Source organism: Aethina tumida, chromosome 2 (assembly GCF_024364675.1).
Source record: "Aethina tumida isolate Nest 87 chromosome 2, icAetTumi1.1, whole genome shotgun sequence".
Lineage (NCBI taxonomy): Eukaryota > Metazoa > Arthropoda > Insecta > Coleoptera > Nitidulidae > Aethina > Aethina tumida.
This window is the reverse complement of record NC_065436.1, coordinates 38,643,774-38,658,017: the sequence shown is the minus strand read 5'-3', so window position 1 is coordinate 38,658,017 and position 14,244 is coordinate 38,643,774. Positions and strand designations below refer to the sequence as shown.

Sequence of the window (14,244 nt, the reverse complement as noted above, 5' to 3'; positions counted from 1 at the left end):
CTATTAATTTGAGTTATGTGCTGAGTATTCGTTCGTTCCCACAACACAAAACAATTTTCATCGCCGTTAATTTTATCCATCCAATTTCGCTTCTGAATCAAGACGTCACAATTTCACATCCGACTCCTCCGTTTCTGAACTCGCCTGTTTGGTGATTTTAGTGGAGTTGGAAGATGGTGGTTGGTGATTTATAACAAGTCGAAATCCTGTTTGTATTAACCGTTGTGGGGCATTAGTAAATTTTCATTGCTTTCCGGCTAATTGATAATGACACCTGTGCCTATTTCACGCCTATTTATTAAGAAACGGTAATTAAAAACTTTACTGGACGGAACTAAATTTATTGTTTAGATAATTCCGAGTTAAGGAGGTACACCTCGTTCTGTTCGGTAGCGGCGTCCTTTCATACGATTACTCAATACTCTCACCGGTTAATTGGGTGTGTTGGAAATAAATTTGTATCACTGTATTTACACTGCATATTCAAATATTGCCTTATGTTTTCTTTGTGCAAGTGCCATATACCAGGAAAATAGCGGTTTGACTCTTTAAACCTCTGAAATTTGTATCTATGATTTTCGGTTTCAATCATCAAATCATATGATTATTTAATTATATTTTAACCGATGGATCGTTACTGAATATCTCCTCCAACGTTGGACTTTCTATGTATAGTTCTTAAGAAAAATGATACATTTTGTTATAATGTGCAATAAACAATTTATAATAAGAATGTTTTGTTTTATTTTTGCTAATACACAGAACACCCAGTAATTATATACATATACACATAGAAGTAATATTAATTTAATTATTATTAGTTCATTCTTTGTTTATTTATACATTTAAAAGAGATAATTAGAAAAGAGTTTTACGTAATTGTATGTCTATCGTAAATATGTTAATGTAATTTTTCTATTAAAATATGTATAAATGTTTCAATTTTTAATAATAATTTCAACTAATGACAATTTTAAAGGAAATTGAAATATACCACAATTAAATGACAAATAGAAAAAAATCTGAAATTAAAAAGAAAAATAATAAATCTGACTGTTCTCTTATTGAAATATTTCGTAAACATATTATTAAAATTATATTTAGAAAATTAGTTTAATATAATATAATAATTTAATAATTCTATTAACCTAAAAAACTGAAATGGTTAAAAGTTGGAGAAATTCAGTTTTTTGTTTACTCACTTTTTTCACTAAACATCATTAATCGTCACCGAGTTTGTTTAATCATGGATGGAACTTAATTAATGGTTTCCGTGTTCAACACACACGAATTACTAATGTAATTCACAGTTATGAAGAACATTCAAATTCACCACAAATAAATAAGATAAACATTAAATATATTAGAACACAAGATAAGATGAAAACAACAATTGTCGCTACAGTCCTTAAAATGTTTCACAATTGCAATTCTAAGAATTGATTGAATTGAACGGCGCGTCCACACAAAATTGCACAGCCTACTTGACCGACGCGATTTGGCCGCGTCTTCTTTCGTCCTTCTCTCACTCACCTTAATATCTGTCTCGCGCACTCTCGCACGGACAAATGACGAGTACGAATTTGAATCGAACAAATTGACAATCAGTTATAAAGGTAAGTTGTCCTTTTTATTCAAATTATAAGTCAATCGGAATTATTTAAAATAAATATAAAATTATATGATTACAAAATTCTATTTTTGTTTTATTATTATTATATTATGTAGTCGTATCTAAATATATTTAAATAATTAAAAAATATTTGAATTAAATATAATTATATCGATGTGTTCCAAAACCTAAAAATTCTCAATGAAACTTACCCAAATTTCCATAAAATCCTTCGTTAAAATGACAAAAACCAGTTTTAAGAAACACAGAACACCACAATTAATGAATAATATTGAAAACTGCGAAAATTCAGAGGACGCGTCTGATCATTATCAAAATCAAAAACCGTTTAAACTGCAGATATTGTTTCGTGCACCGAGATTCTTGGAAAATATACACGCTCCTGTGACCTATTTAAATTTAAATTTTAAAATTTATAATTAATATTTTATATAATGCATGTGAATAATCTTTTTAAAGAATAATTAAGCAAGTATTGTTTTGCAATACCGCACCGTTGTCAAACTTTTATTTACGCTTATTATTTAGTTCAATTTCAATGAACGAATCTTTTTCTATAAAATATTCTTATTTATAATCATATATGTTATGTGTAAGTAACATTAAGGATCCAACCACAGCAACATAAAATTCGGACGGCGATTCAATTATTCTCGGAAAAGGCATAAACCGCAGGACAATATATAATCGAGAATCGGCTTTTAATTATCAGCGGAATAGGAGTGTGCAAAAGAATAAAGATCGATAATGGGTCTTAATAATAGAGAGGCAGGTGATCGTTCAGTTGTGTTGTGGGCGCAAACCTATACGATACGACTTATTACCGGGACAGGTACTTAATATTCCGAATGACACTAATATTGTCTATGATTTATACTAATAACTTCTCGGGAGTTTGTTACAGCCGCAGTTCGCCGGCTTCTTGCAATGCCTTGTGATGTAATTTATTACTAAATTGCTATCAATGTATCTTCAGGCCGACGTTTTTTGGGAAACTGTTTCAATAGCATCGCACTGAAGAGGAGAGAAGAGAAGAGAAGAGAAGAGAAGAGGAGAGAAGAGAAGAGAAGAGAAGAGAAGATGTTGTTGAAATTAGAGATGCACAGAGTGTGGGAAACAAATTGTTAAAAATGGAACCATAATTGCTGAATCTAGCGCCTCCATTTTTAGTATTACATCTTTATGTTTGTATTGCATTCCATGGATTTAATAGGATAATGTTTGACCCGTCTGAATTTAGAGAGAGACAGTAGAAACTTAGCCTGTGTTTAATTGATGCCGTTGTGCCAGTGCTCGTTTCTGCTGCCTTTACGCTGGTAAATCCAATCAGGCCACGAAAGGAATAAATTGGGATGTATTCTCAACTGTTCACCCTCGGAGAGAATAAAATAATGGGGGCACGCCTCTGCGAGTGTGCAGGTGCACCCGACCACACCAAGTCGAGTGGAAGTTCTTCTGGTCCACGGCACGCATGACCAAATGATATTTATGAATGTCTATAATGTAAATCTGCGCTCGGTATAGGAAGCAGCAGTGGGTGTCTCGGCAGTCGCTGACGGGGATCCTTCCGCGTGAGACGTCCAACTATTTTTAGCAAATCTCGCTCGATTACGGACCTGTTAGATAAATAATTACGCTTAATAAACTGCTTCATCAACTTACTAATGACTTTCATAAACTCATTTGCTGATCTTAACTAAGAAATCTTGGCTCAAATTGAAAAGAACAAATGTGCATAAAACTCCCCAAATACCTACTTATATTCACGTAAGAAGTGAAGTTTAATATTTTAACATTCGTCGGACTGGATTTCAAGATTCAACGGACGACAGAACAAATATTCATAAATTTAATCTGTCAAGTTGGTTACCGTGACAATTCACGCGTACCACACAATCGCAACATGTGAATTGTGTGAATGTCTCTTAAACGTACAATGTACGGTGCGCTTAAAGAAGGGGAACATCAGAATACGAATTTACATATGCCCAACGAAAACTCGAACGTGCCAAACTTTACTCCAATATTCTAATCAATCTCACTCTAAGTTGGCAACTCTGGAACCAAATTAATTTTAAAAACTACTGTATTTTTCTAAAACACAAACATTTCTAAATAACAAACATTTTCTCAAAGTAAATTAAACCGCAAATACACACTTATTTAATAAATTGTAGTATAAACTAATAAATTTTTAAATTAATAATACAATGAGTATTCATATATTAAAATGATTCAAAAATAAATGAATAATAAATTTTATAATTAAGTTAACCTGTTGTTTTGTTGGTTGTGTGTTAACGCACAACCAAATTGATTATCTCATCTTAATTAACGTAAGACGCATTTTAATAAGTACAACGTAACAGCCATAGTGCCAACTCATTTGCTGTTAATTAGCACATTGTCTTATCTTAATAGAGATCATTAAAATTTTGAGACCACAAAAATTACATCTCATTCATTTTGTTACTCGTGGATGATGCTTTAATCTTGTCTGAACGGCCTCAAACAACTGTTCTGCCCTAAGTTTATTATTATTTTATACTACACAATTTAAATGTTGATTTAATAAATAAAAAATGGTATCGCTACTTAGTCCCAGTCACAGTCACAATGACCGCCCCCGCTAAATATTCAGCTGGCCGCGTAATTTGGGCAGTTACCTGCAGCTGCCTCGAATTCCATAACATACCCCAAAAGAAGAGTCAACCTGATTGTCTTGTTGCCAATTATAATATTTTACATTTTAATGACCCCACATACCTTTGTCTATCTCCCTCCTTATCTAAATTATTATCTTTTCGGTATGCACGTAAATTCCTTTGACGGATAAGATTTTTCGGTGAGGATGACCTGATAAAAGCGTCACATTTGTCCTCTAGTTTCTATTATATTTATTCGTTTGTGTAAATCAGTCGGTGTGGGCGTCGAATTGGCGACGAAACGAACGTGGTGATTGAAAATGTTCGGAGTTTGTGTGACACGCTTGTATACAAAACACACCATGTTATCGTATGTACCTACGAACCAAAACTAACATTAATAATTCTTGCTTTGTGGCATTTCTCTGCTTGTACACGACACTCTTTTCCACGGATTAACGACAAAACAAACAACTAAACATATTCAACACACAAATACTGTATTAAAAAATAATTAATTGACACACTCCGTATATTTATCTTAAACGAACCATCTAATCATCGGTAATCTGATACGGATTTGGATTTTTGGAACGCAACATGGAAATAATTAAAAAGGTGAGTTAAAAAGTGAGCACAAAGGTATAAATCTTGTGATATGATATCCATCAAACTAACCGTACCGAACGTACGATCGTACGAACGGCATTTTTAACGACCTGAATTTATAGTCCCAATCACCCACTCGCGTTGTTGGTTGTTGCAGATGCTCCGGCATATCTGTGATAACCTGATTTGTACTTCGGCAGGTTATTACTTCAATTACAATCATACTTTGTCACCTGTCACCATTGTAATTAAATACTTGCTACTCTGCACTTGTGTAACACACAAAATTTCTCTTTTACTTTTCTTACCAATTTAATTTGTCTAGATAAATAAAAATCGAACAGAAGTGAAGAAACAATTTGTCCCAGATTGGTTTATATTGCATGTTTAACCAAACCCATACACAAAATTGCCTTCAAATAGAAAAACTAAGAAATGTTTCCCTACATTATTCCTATTTTATACATAAGTGCCTACTTATGAATTTATAGAAGATAGTTCTCTAACTTAATTCATTATAGTTTTTCTCCAATCTCCTATTAAAAAGGGGAGACACCACTGGCATTAGAGTGAATTCAAACTTTTCAACAGAATATTTGTGTGAATTATAATTTTCTGATTAGAAATAGAAGCATTCGTTTCAGATATGGTAGATTAAATTTTGTCTTTCCTCTAACATAATCTTCAGCAGTGGAATTTTTAGAAGAGATATTATAATAGAACTGTTTTGGTTTAAAATTATGAATTTTTCTTGTTATTGAGAAATGGAGAAAAATGGTACTATTACAAACTAAGAAATGTAAAAAATGTAAAGAATGTAGAGAATATAAAGAATGTAAAAAATTTATAAAATCTAAAGAATGTACATGGACTGGTTTGTTTTAATTACTTCAATTTGTAACGAGTTGTCAAATGTTTATTTGATCGATACTTTCAAAATAACTGATTAATTACAATCATATGCTTATATCTTAGTTAAAAATAACTAAATATTGTATATATCAATTTAAAAAAGATAAAAGATATTTAAAAAACACAATTAGATATTTTGAATTTACCCGAAAGAAGGAAGGAAATGAGTGAATTCCCTATTGGAGAAATAACTTTTATCAAAAGTGTCAGTCACACAAATGAATTATGTCAAAAGTATCAACATATGTCCGTTGCCAACAATTTAAATTAAATAAAACCTAAACATAGAAGTGTACAGATTACAAACTGAGTAAAATGATCTGTTGGCAGTAAACGTTGCACGCCGCGTGGGAGTTTGGCATCAGACGCCGCACGGCAGTTCCACTGACAGCGGCATAAAACATACTTAGACTCGATTGCTATTTCAGTGATACATTTCATGTTCACAACATTCAAACTTTACTGCATTCCAAACATTAATGCCACATAATAGACGCAAACACCATCTAAATCTCGCGACTCAATTTATTAATGATTTGTTCGGTTCTTAAGCCGTAATCTAATTAAAATTCCACCCGATGATTAACCAATGAGGGGGTCATTCGCCAAAAGTTAAGGTTGACAACGCACCACGAAACATAAAAGCTCATAGGCACGTCGAGTTTATTACGGAGTTAAGCAGCGATATAATTACACCCCTCCCACGTAGAAGCCGGCTTTTCTTTGAATCGAGAGGGTTACTAATATTAATAAATATCTTTTAAGAAACATTTATGCCAGCCGATTCGTTTACTCTTTAATCTTATGCATTTAAATTCATATTTATATTATAATTGCATTTTTAATTGTGTTGGTCTGAGACGACGTTGTCTAAATGTTAATATTTTCCGTTTTATGGGATTTTTATAGCGTTTATGTAGACAAGAATAGAAAAAGTATGTTTTAGTGTTTAACAATTACCTTTTCAGGTACTGCTACGACTACAATTAATTTTACTCTTCTACACCACTGATATATTTATTCTAGCTGTACGAATATCTTTAATTTTGTTATCACTTTTTACTGCAATTAGAACACTTAGTTTACTAATTAATACTAACTAATCCGTCATATATAATTTTTTGAGATTGGACCTAAATGTTCATGTAAATGTTTCTTCCTTAGTAATCGATAACTGTTGTTTATTGTAGTAAACCACTCAAAAAAGAATCTGATTTATAATAACACCCATCCATTGTATATATCCATGGCATATCTTTAAATGTTGTTTCTTAAGATTGATTGTATATAAATGCTAAAATATTGATATTTAATTAGTTCATTTTCCTGCAATAGAAATCATTTAATAAATTTCACACTTACTAGTAATTACGATCAACTATAGTTTTTTAACACATATTTGTTAGAATTGTTTGTTTTGAACATGGAATATTTTTAGGTTAAGGGTTAATCGTTGGTCTAATGACACCGCGTAGATCAAACATACGAATTAAAATAGTAGAGTAGGTCATAAAACACACGGAAGTAGTACAAAATGATCGATGTTCTGTCATTTTGAGGATCGATCTAAACAGTAAACAAATGCATAGAAAAATTTGAAAAGGTCTCGCAAATTTGACAATTATTCAGCAAGGGAACTTTTGGCAGTTTGTGGCAGGCAGGTCGAGACATAAAAATAAAGCACGCGGTCCAGAAGGATGAAGATAACCGTTGCATTTCAAGTGGGCAGTGTCTGTCAGGTGTTTTTGTGTGTTATGGCACACACACACTGTCGCACTTAATCCACACCATTCGTCATCCGAATGTGAATAACGTCGGCGATTTGTAGTTGTTATGAAGAGTTATGAAAGCGAGGCGACGACGCACCGGCCCGCTTCAATCATCGCAATCGGAACTAAAATCGAATAGAGTCGTCTGTTATATTTACAGCCCGAAATGGTACGCCAATCTATAATTATTAGAATGGTGATCGTCGGTGTTTGCGTGCACCGTACAGTTCAAGAACAATTTTAAAAAACATAAATTTTACGAAATGACTGGTAATCTGGCGTACTCACTTTTGCTGATAATTGGTCGGAACATGCACCATGCATCTTACTCGCAGTCTCGTACACCTGCCACTCTTTGCCGTCTCTCCACTCGATTCGGGAGATGTTGAACTGCTTTTGGCTTTAATGTCAAACCACTACGATATATATTGATGAAACAATGACACTTTATATATATATATGAGCAACAAAAATTAGCAATAGATGAACTAGTTTCGACCACCGTAAAATACTATGTTTGTACTCATTTGTCCCTATTCACTTGTATCCTCCTTAAATTGTATAGAATTCAATTTTTATGGTCTCGAAGAAAGTTATTTGAGTATGGCTGTAGAAAATCAAATTATCAACATGTTGGCTATGAAAAGGTGGATGACAGGATGGATATTGTATTTTGTGTGAGCCTTAGAGAATAATAGTTCTAATTGCAATAGAATAATTAAAAAATACAAGTTGTAACCTATACCTTAAGGTATAGGAAAGAAAAAAGGAAAGTTTAATAATACAATAAGTGGTCATTTAGTAATATAATAATGGATCGATATTACTCGTAAAGTATTAGTTAGTGTCTCAACATGAATACGAATATTTACAACGTAAATTGCACATACCACACTCATTGGTGCTACGATAGGGAAAATATATCACCTGTACGGTAGATCGTAAAGAATTTTAAGTGCAACCTACACCTGGTTCTATATAATCACACATATTTATTGTTATTTGCTTAATTCGAGGAGTTGATCGATTTCGGTGTCAGCACCACACCACCTCACCACCTGGTGTCATATCATTCGAATAAAGTATCATCCGAGTAAAGGCGAAGTGTACCCGTACGCGCCCGAAGTTCTCGTGTTCCCATTCAAAATTAACGCGCGAAAGGTAGAGCGCCCCGTTATTTAAGGTTTATATTTCGGGAGCCCGGTTGCTAGTAATTAAGTGTTGCCAACTATTAATCATGTGGATTCTAGTCAATAGTAGTTCTGAAATCATTCGTAATGCAACTTGACCTAAATTTAATAAACAAATATAAATAGAGATTAATTTTGACGGTATATATTTAAGGGATTGTAAGTACTACTTTGAACAAACTGTTTGACAATAGTTGTCAATGAATTATATGCGCAACTTAAAATGTTTTTAAGAGCGGCAGTTACTAGAAAAGGAATCGCACTTTGTGCGCTTCCGCCACAAAATCAAATAAACATTCAGTTCGTGCGCAAATTTTTTTGTATGGAACCGGACCGCATTTGAGATCTCATGTATATACGGTCGGCGTCAGATCTGCATCCTTCAAAGGCTATATTCGCTTGCGGCGAGTGTGTTATTGCAACAGATTCGCATCATTAAATTTGACAAATTAAGAATATTGCTTGTTCACGTTATGTATTTTGAATCGAATATTAATATCAAAAACTTTTTTATAGTTACAGTTCTTATTGTTTAATTCGTATAATAATTGTTGTCCTAATTCTAATATATTTATTCTAAAGGTATTTTACTCCATTATCATATTATATGTTGGTAATTAAGAATTATACACTATCATACGATAGTTTTTACCATATCGTATTCGTATTAAAAGTTAAATGTATAATTAAAATAAACAGATAAATTCAAAAATAATAATATATTAAACAAAATAAAATATTAATATTAAATGTGTTTTTGAACAAAATATATTGTAAAATACATATAAATAACAACTTAAATGTAACATAATACAAAATAATTCTATAAATAACAACTAAAATGAAACAATATATATAAATACAAAATTATAAAATATAATTGCTATTGTATTAAAAAGGAGGAATCTTACATTTTAGTGAGGTTGGATGTTGGATTCACTAAATAAAATGTTCCAATAAAAATAAACTATTTTGAATTAAAAAACTACAGTCTCATAAGCCATAGATGTTTTGAAAATATTTTGGAATAAGTAATGTTGATTTTTCATTGGTTTAGTAATATTTTTTTATATTCTTTATTTTATATTGTTTATTTTTGTTCATCAAGATACATGAAATATATTGTAAATTAATTAATGTAATAAATAATTCAAATAGTATATTTGATATATTGTTTAAAAGTTTAAATACCACCCAAAAATTCGTATAATACAGTAATATATATTAAAAATACAATAATGTATACAGTTTAAACTTTTTATTTATGTCATATAGTTTATTGTTAACCAATCACATTTTATCATATAAACAAATATAATAAATACGATACACAATAGTAGTTTTGATTAATCATTAGTACATAATCAAATATAAATAGAAATTAATCTCGATGTCACAGATGTATGTGTTAGGTTAGGTTAGGTTAGGTTAGGTTAGGTTAGGTTAGGTTAGGTTAGGTTAGAATTTGTTGTACAAACATGGTAGAAAATGACCTAAGTTTGACCAGTATTGTTGTTATTAAAGAATATTATGACTTCAAAACTATGTCATGTCATAGATCAAACACTTATTAATGCACACCCAAAATGTGAAATAGATTGATTGCAAGGTTTTTGAGATTTGTGTTAGTAGTTATTAGTTGACATAGTTTTTTTATGTATATAAAATAAAATATTTATTACAATGCTAATTGTAATGGATTAATGGTACAATCCATAATATAAAGAATGTTTCTATCCATAATTAAAAAGGTTAAACTGCTCCGATTTTCCGTTAAAAACAAAGAACATAATCCAAAATGTTCCACATTTTTGGATAATTGTAAAACAGGTAACAAATATCAATTAACTTTTTAATTTAATATATCCTGAATATACGATAATAATAGTCATATATTTTAATTTTATATACGTTTTTTGTATCACATATATTTACAGGCCTGTGTGTAATTTTTAATATTATATTTTAATGTTCGAATTTAAAATGTGGACATAAATAATTGCATAGTTGCATAGTAAACAGAATATTAATTTTGATTAATTTGATAGATTTGAAAATTGATAATATGTGGATATAAATAAGATATAAACAAAATAATAGAGAAAAATTCACAATATTATATAATATAATTATATATTAATAATATAATTATATATATATAATATAATTATATATATATATATATATATATATATATATATATATATATATATATATATAATAAATAAAATTATTCAAAGAAATTGTGACAAAAAATTACTTGGTTACGTTGTGTTGTTATTAACTAATTTGTTTCAAAATTTGAAAAATAAAACACTTGCTATTATAAAGACAAATTTATTTATAAAATATCACAGTTTGTAGATAATGTTTTAAAAGTATTCCAGTTCAATATCTCTTTATTAAAATTATTATTATTATTTAAAAAACTTCATAAACCGTGTCATCAATTTAACGAAGATTCTTCCTTTGTTGACATAAACAATACTTAATTTTTGTTATGTACTCGAAGATGACTATAAGTCCTGTAACAAATGTAAAATCATATACATTCAAATAATTTAATGAATGTAATTAGATTATAAAATTGTTTATCATATCTATTTTAGAAATTAATTTTAGGTTACCTAAATTAATAACCCTGCACCTACTCCAAAACAGATTTATATCTACTTCGCATATTACAAAATACCTACTCATTTCCACCAGAGTTACCAAGATAAATTTGTATATTCTACGGTTTGCTATACTGGAGACGCAGTTTTTAGTCGACAGCCCCGGTCCAAATCCCTCGAGCCGCTGAACGCCCGGAGGCATGGCGCGGTCGGCTTTCGGATGCCTTCGCATTTATTCGTTTGAAGTCGAGATTTAAGCGAACGATATGGACCCCACCACCTCACCACCTCACCACCTCGGCACTACATAACACAATTCAACATGTTACGCAATCGTACCATCTACATGTTTTCCCTAACAAAAGATACTTATGAATTGGTGACCGTCTACTGTTCAATAAAGTTGTTATTGAAAATCAATTATATCAAGGTTGCACATCGATAGCGATCAAATGTCAGTTAAATGAATAACATTTAGTTGCGCCCACGATAAATTACAAAATATTGATTTTAGAAAGCAATATTTATTTCGAGATAATTACATGGTGTATCAATAATACACCCATATTTAAAATTCTATTTAGATTTCATTAAAGCTATTTAGTAGTTCAACATTAATTCTTTTCTAATTATAAACGATATCTATTTTATTATACTACATTGATAACTAAAATTGAATGGTGTTTGCTAACAATCTCGCTTTTAGTTTAATAGCTACTAATATCTTAATTTAATTTAATCAATAGTTGTTAATTAATCAACATCAACATATAATTATATAGAATTACAATATTTTTTCGAGTATTTATTTTTTACAGTAAAAAAAGTACTTATTTATAGATTTTCACATATAATTTTGAATGGATAATAATTATTAAATACATTCAACTTAACTTAAGGTACATTTTTCAGCGCATGCGTCGTGAGGTACTTGAACAGTTTACAGGGCAGTGTTGCCACTTTGTGACGGTGAAAATATTCGAATTGTTGTTTGTAAAAGTTTTGTGTTGTTTGTGAGTAAAATACATTATTTTTACTACTCATTCATTAAAATATTTTACATTACAAGTTATATTCCCGTCGTGTTTCTAAAAGCAATGTATTATTTTTTTGTTCATTTAATATATTTTACTTCACAGATTTTCATTTTCAAAACATTCTATTTTTATTCCTTTGGTAAGATCATTTTACTATATGTAGAGCATAAGATATCATGTTGCGCATTTGATCAAGTCCGAGCCTGCAAGGCCCCAATTCGGACATAATTAAAGGACGTTGATGCGTCCGGCAACCGGCGAGGCCGCGGCTCTCGCTCGCAGCGAGGGTGGGTGCGTAGGCGCACCTTAACTACTGGTCCGGAGTCCGGACCGTCCGGTCGGCCGACGGCCGCGCACTTGCTCTCGTCCCGCCCCGGGCCGCAGGACTTCGGCTCCCTGTACTTACTTACTTTTCCTTTCTTTCTTTCTTTTTTATTTCTTTCCTCTTTACTCTTTTTATCGGGGCCGCCGTTGCCGTCCACTTTGACTCTCCGCAGTGCTGGATTTAATCACTGAATAACGTAACGTTTACGTTGTGCTTAGGACACACACCAATCATTTTACTTTAAAACGGTTTCGTTTACATTTACCACTCAACTTTTCTGTCAGTTAATTTAATACTAATTAGGAATGTATTTTTAAATGACACAACAAATAGTAATTAATAATTTGGTACAGGTTGCCCAATAGTGGCACATTTTATCAAACTTTCCTATGTACGTCAAATTAATTAGCTCAAAATTTCAACGTCTAAATTAAACGGCATTAGAATGCCTTTAATTATCTGATTGTTGTAATAATCTCGACAGCCGTACGAATCGAATCGGCTTAACAAAACCTCCGATAAAATACTACTACTGGTTTTCTAATTAAGATGTTGAGATAAAGTTTGATGCTAAAATGACACTATCTCATTCAAAAATATTCTATTGTTATATAATGCGTTATTAATTATCAGATTGTCCCGTTTGTTATTTGGTCCACAAGTTCATGATTACTCGGATGTATTTCTATCGGTTTTGTTGCACTTTTAACAGGGCAAAATGTTATATTAACTTTCACGTTCCCTCACAAATTAAACTCCATTAAAAAATATCCAAAATTGTATCGTAGATATTATAAATAGGATATTTTTACCACTCCGCGCATGCGTCAACTTGATTTTAGGAGATTTTATACCGCATAGTTTTAGTAAAATATGTAGGGAAAAATGTTATTAAAAAAAGAAAAACTAAAATATTTTACTGCGTGTCTTATAAATAACATTACCATAATGTTTATAGTTTGTACTCTGGTACATTGGAAGCTGTTACTATTTTTATTTAAATACACATTAATAATTTTTTTTCAGATATTACATAAGATACTAGAGATAGAGTATACCATCAAAAATAACATTTATGGAAACAATTAAGTTTTTATTTAAATGCAAAAAACTAAAAGTTTTTTGTGTTTGGCGAAAAGATTTTTTAATTTTACTTTCAAAAAACTCTATGAATCAATAATTTCAGTACACTTTATTGAGATATTGTCATACATGTTAGATTTGAACTGTGATTTGCATCACCAAATTCTATTGGAATAATAATTTGATAAAAGTTTCTATTTATTTCTTAGTAAAATGTTTTACCTGTTCTAATCAATTTGGGAAACCTTGTTATAGATAGACATATAATTAAGTTATTTTTATTAAATTTAGAATTGTGTAAACAAACACCTTGTTTAAGAATTCAATATTATTTATTGGGTTCTAGTTGAAAATATCAAATTAATGGTCAACTTATATCTTTATTAAATATGTGTTAATATTAAATAATAATAATAATAATAAAAT

At 30.8% G+C, this 14,244-nt stretch overlaps 1 long non-coding RNA gene across 1 annotated transcript; it reads right to left on the bottom strand.

Moving 5' to 3' along the window:
- Positions 1–11,079: 11,079 nt before the first annotated feature.
- On the bottom strand, positions 11,080–11,642 carry LOC126264551 (uncharacterized). Its single transcript, XR_007547245.1, has 2 exons — positions 11,455–11,642; positions 11,080–11,283 (listed from the first exon to the last, which is right to left on the bottom strand). It is a non-coding gene; the product is annotated as an uncharacterized LOC126264551 (long non-coding RNA).
- Positions 11,643–14,244: the final 2,602 nt, after the last annotated feature.